The following is a 5761-nucleotide window of genomic DNA, read 5'->3' as shown; positions in this document are numbered from 1 at the left end:
TTTTATTTCAAATCTTATCTTAGAAATGAACCTCCCCAATACTTTGGCCAAAATTATAAACAAAAAAGGAGATAGAAAATCTCCTTGTCTATTTTTCCTAAAGGAATAAAAAAAAATCTTGTAGACTTCCATTCACCAAGACTGAAAACCTAGGTATGAAAATACAACTATTGATCCATAAAATCCACCCAACTCCAAAACCAAAGGATTCAAGCACTTTTAAAAGAAATGGTCTCTCCAATTGATCACATGCCTTCTTCATGTCAAGTTTAACAAGAATTATATCTATGTTTGCTTTTCTAATAGAATGAATTGTTTCATGTGCTATAATGATTCCTTCAACAATAGATCTTTCCAGAATGAAGCCACTATGCTCTTCCAATATTATGTTGCTTAAGACCTTTTTCAACCTGTTTGCTATTACCTTGGCAATCACTTTGTAAATGATGTTACACAAAGAGATTGGTCCAAAATCCTCAAAAGAATATAATTTAGACTTTTTTAGAATAAGGGCAATAAAAATATTGTTTAAATTCTTGGAAATATAAGACTCGGCCCTAGATTCTTCCACCACTTCCCATAGGTCAAATTTGATTGTTTCCTAGGATTTTTTATAAAATCTAACTAGAAAGCCATCAAGCCTTTGGGAACGATCACTTTCCATTGAAAAAATAGCCTCTTGCACTTCATCCATAAGAACAAGGCATTGCAACATTATGCTTTGTTCTTCAAAGATAAGTCTGGAATCACTTCAAGTAATTCATTATTGGAATTGTCAAATAGATTATCTTCTTAATTAAGTCGGGGACTTGTAAAACCTAACAACCTCCTTGTTGATGTCCTCTCTATTAGTTAAGGACACTCCATCAACATCTTTGATTTCAAAATTTTTGTTTTGAAGTCTTCTCACCTTGACCAACGAGTGATATTTTTTGATGTTTCTGTTACCATCTTTGAGCCAAAATTGCCACAACTTTTGGCACCAGTAAATGTCCTCTCTACTAACACTTTAGAGTACTTTATGTTCAACTTCTTTTTAGTATCAAAGTCCTCATTCGTCATGCCTTTCATAACGACTTTATTATGCAATGCCTCAAACTCCCCTTCAATCATTAGTTTCTAAGCAAAAATATTCTTAAAATGGACACTTCCATTCCTTGAGATTATTTTTGATGTGTTAAACTTCCTAAAAAAAATGATTTTTTTTTTATCACAATGTAATGGAGCTTGCTTCCACCAAAAGTCTATGAGTGTCAATAATTTCATCCCTAAGCTACATTGATACAAATTTGAATGGGCATTTGATGTGAACGACATCATTCTGGATCATCAATGAGATTGGGTAATGATTAGACCCCGAATAGGGAAGAATGAAGGATTCAAACACAAAAGGGCATTTTGCCTACTTCCCTGCAATGAAGAACCTATCAAGTCTCTCTACAATATTCAAGAATCCGTTCTAATGATTTTTCCAAGTAAAGTTGCCATTTTTAAACTAAATTTCCTACAGTGCACATTGAGAAATAAAGTTCTAAAAATCCACCCGAGTTGCACCTAGACATTCACAACCACCTTTTTTCTCCAATGTACTCAGCATTGCATCAAAGTCCCCCCAAGGAATAAAATAAAATGATGCAGGGGCATCCCCGGTTCACAACAATCTTGCATCAACCAAAACCATTTTGCTTTCTGTTTTGTTTTCTATTTGCAGTTTCAGTTTTCCTTTCTGTGTGTTCCGGTTTTGGCTCACCGGATCCCGTGGAGTTGGATTCTACTTGAAGACTTAATCATCTTTCTTGCTTTCAGACTGCATTGCATTTGGATCACTTTCCAGCAAGATATCGCTACCGGTTTCCATGACAGTTTCTTGTTACCAGTTGTTCCTTTGTTACCAGTTGCCTAAGATCTATTTGGGTGATCTACCATAACCCATTCCAAAGCTAGCAAAGTCTTGGGTGTTGATTTCATTGTTCCTTGACGTGTGGTTGACCTTCTACATTTCATCCTTTGTATTTTTTGGAGGAATCTCTTGGCGGAGGCCAACCTTTGTTATTTTCATGTTAGGTCTCATTCTTCAGGTTTTGATCCCTTTTGGGTTGACAGGATCCTTTGGATTGATATATATACTTGTAATTATGCTCTAGAATGTAATCAATCAAGTAATCAAGTAACTAGACTGTACATAGAAGATAAATATTTTGATTCAAGATCTCGGTTGTGACCTATTCTACCAAGCCTGTGTGCCGGTATGTTGTAACTTGGTTGTTACCAGTTGGATAAAATCAAATTTCATGCAATAAAACTACCTGTTCTGCATTACCTCCATCAAATCTTTGTGTTTCTGTTGTGTTTACTCTTGTTGATCGGTACAAATTGATCTCTTTGAGGTCCCTCCTCACCGGTGACTGCTTCAAGTGGTATCAAAGTGAAGTTTCATTCCAGAGGTTGCGTGTCCTAAAATTTTGTTGTAGGGTGGTAGAGTGCGGATCTGTTTTGCAATTGTAGAGGACTAGCGTGAATCAATGACGCAAAGAGGAAATAGGAAATGTGGAGTGTGTGGGAATGCAAACCCTATTGTGAGGGAGATGTTGTGAGGAATAGCAGCCTGGTTAGAAGCCATGGAGATAGCCCAGAGAAGAGGCTGACATATTGAAGATGTAAGTGAAGATGAAGGAGAAGAAGCCCCGACAAAAGAAGTAAACCTACTGATGGTTGATCAGGATGAAGAAATGTTTTTAAGGGCTTTGAGTAGAGAGAACACTAAACCTCATTTTACCCCATTGGAATATGATGGAAAGTTAGATTTGGATGAATTCATGGATTGGATATTGGAGATGGAGAAGTATTTCGATTTTGAAAACATTGCAGAAGAGAGGAAGGTGAAATATCCCTGTACCCGGTTGAAAGGTAATGCATCTCTTTGGTGGGAGAATTTTCAAGTTGATAGACAAAGAAGAGGTAAAGAAAATATTAAGACATGGGATTGGATGATTGCTAAGTTGAAATCAAAGTTTGTGCCGGCAAATTATCAAGTAGATTTGTTCCAAAAAATTGTAGAATTTGAGACAAAAAGAATCTAGTGTGAAGGAGTACACCGAAGCATTTTACAAGTTGAACATCGTATCTGGACACGTTGATGATGAAGTTGAACAAATTGAAAGATATTTAAACGGATTGTGGATGTCTATACAAGATGAACTCAGTATGATCAAACTGGACAGTGTTGAAGAGGCTTACCAGTATGCCCTTAAGGCTGAAGAGAAATTGAACAAAAGACATGAGCAAAGACAAAGAGGTAGAGGTGGAAGGTTTACCAGAGGGAGATCTCAAGGAGGAAGAGGATATATCAGAGGAAGAGGAACTAGAATAGATCAGAACAAGGATAAGTAAGTGAACAAAGAAGGTAATTCATACTAGAAGGATGATAGAAATTTCTACCAGAGGATAGAACCGAATGGTTACCGGAATGAGAACTTTGGAAGACAAGACAAGAAGACATTTAGAGGAACTTGCTTTAAGTGTGGAGGAGAAGGACACCGTGCATTTGAGTGTAAGAAGACAGAGGCTACTGTAAGAGCAACAATGGTGGAAGAAAACCCCACCGGGTCAGACAATAAATCAGAAGACGGAGACCTGTTGATGATGAGGATAGCTTTGTGTCATACTTGAGGAGATGAAGAGATCTTACAGAGAAAGAATCTGTTCAAGACCAGATGTAAGGTATCTAGTAAGTGTTGTAAAGTTGTTATTGATAGTGGTAGTTCAAATAATCTTGTTTCAGAAGAGATGGTGAATAAGTTGAAACTGGAGAGATTGAAACACCCTAAGCCATATCAGATAACATGGATTTAGGATGAACATAAGTTGTTAGTAAGTGAAAAATGTTTGGTGAAACTAAAAATTAGGAATTGTCATGAGAAGTTTTGTGTGATATTATGCCTATGGATATTTGTCATATTTTGTTGGGTAGACCCTGGTAGTTTGATAGATAGATAATACATGATGGGAGGAAGAATACATACACTATTGTGGCCAATGGGATGAAGCAAACCTTGTTACCTTTGGAGGAACCTTTGAAGAATGAAGTATGTATGAATGCCATAATTTGTTTAGTAGATGGAAGGAAATTCATGGATGGACTGAGACATGAGAATGTGTGTTTTGCCTTAATTCCTAAGAATACTAAGAGACTGGAACCAGAAGGAGAGCACCCGAAAGAGATAAGAGATTTGCTGACAAAATACGAGGACATAATTTCAGATAATGTACTTGATGGATTGCCACCTATAAGAAGTATTAGTCATTGCATGGACTTGGTTCGTGGAACTAGTTTGCCTAACAAAGTTGCACATCGGTTGACACCGACAGAGAATGAAGAACTGAATAGACAAGTGCATGAGTTGTTGAAGAAAGGTTTGATCAGGGAGAGTTTGAGCCCTTGTGTAGTACCAACAATATTAGCACCTAAGAAGAATGGAGAGTGGAGAATGTGTATCGATTCAAGGGCAATAAACAAGATCATAGTGAAATATCGGTTTCCTTTTCCTAGTATGGAAGACATAATGGATTGTTTGAGTGGAGAAAAATGTGTTACAAAGATAGATTTGAAGAGTGGACATCATTAGATCAGGATCAGATAAGGTGATGAGTGGAAGACAACATTTAAGACAAACAAAGGACTATATGAATGGTTGATGATGCCTTTTGGATTGACTAATGCACCGAGTACTTTCATGAGGCTGATGAATGAGGTATTGAATAAATTCTTGGGTAAATTTTTTATTTTGTATTTGGATGACATTATGATTTTTAGTAAGATAAAAGAGGAGCATTTGTTGCAGTTAAGACAAGTTTTGTAGAGGTTGAGAGAAGAAAAGTTGCTGATCAATATCGAGAAGTGTACTTTCATGAAGGATGAGTTAGTATATTTAGGATTTGTGATATCTGAGGATGGTTTGAAGATAGAACCTAAGAAAGCGAAAGCCATTATTGAGTGTCCTACACTGGAAAGCATTGGGGAGGTAAGATCATTTCATGGATTCACTAGTTTTTATCAAAAGTTTATCAGAAATTTTAGTTCAGTTTGTAACCCTGTGACTGAGACCATGAGAGGAGATCGGAAGGAATTCAAGTGGACCACCGAAGAAAACAAAAGTTTTGAATTGTTAAAGCAGAAAGTGTCTGAGCAGCCTATGTTGGCTTTATCGGATTTCAAAAAAATATTTCAAGTGGATTGTGATGCAAGTGGGACAGCAATAGGAGCAGTCTCGAGTCAAGAAGGGAGAACAATAGCCTATTTCAGTGAGAAATTGAATGATGTCTAGAAGAGATATTTAGATATGATCATGAATTTTATGCCATAGTTAAAGCCTTGGAGAAATGGAGACACTACTTGTTGCCTAAGGAGTTTGTGTTGTATATAGATCATCAATCTTTGCCTTATTTGAATAGTCAGAGTAAGTTGATTTAGAGACATATGAGATGGGTAGAATTCTTGCAGAGTTACACCTTTGTGTTAAAGCATAGAAGTGAAAAATCTAACAAAGTTGTTGATGCATTGAGTAGGAGAAGGAATTTGCTGACAGTATTAGGTTTTGAATATTTGAAGACCTTGTATGATGAAGACCCAGATTTTGCAGAACCTTGGAAAGCATGTAGAGAACCAGTTATGGTTGATAAGAGAAAATGGTTGGATTATATCATTCAGGATGGGATGTTATTCAGGGGAGTTCAGTTGTGCATACCTAAGAGTTGTAGAGTT

The sequence above is a fragment of the Cryptomeria japonica genome, chromosome 7 (assembly GCF_030272615.1).
Source record: "Cryptomeria japonica chromosome 7, Sugi_1.0, whole genome shotgun sequence".
Lineage (NCBI taxonomy): Eukaryota > Viridiplantae > Streptophyta > Pinopsida > Cupressales > Cupressaceae > Cryptomeria > Cryptomeria japonica.
The sequence above is the reverse complement of the archived record's forward strand: the minus strand, read 5'-3'. Positions refer to the sequence as shown.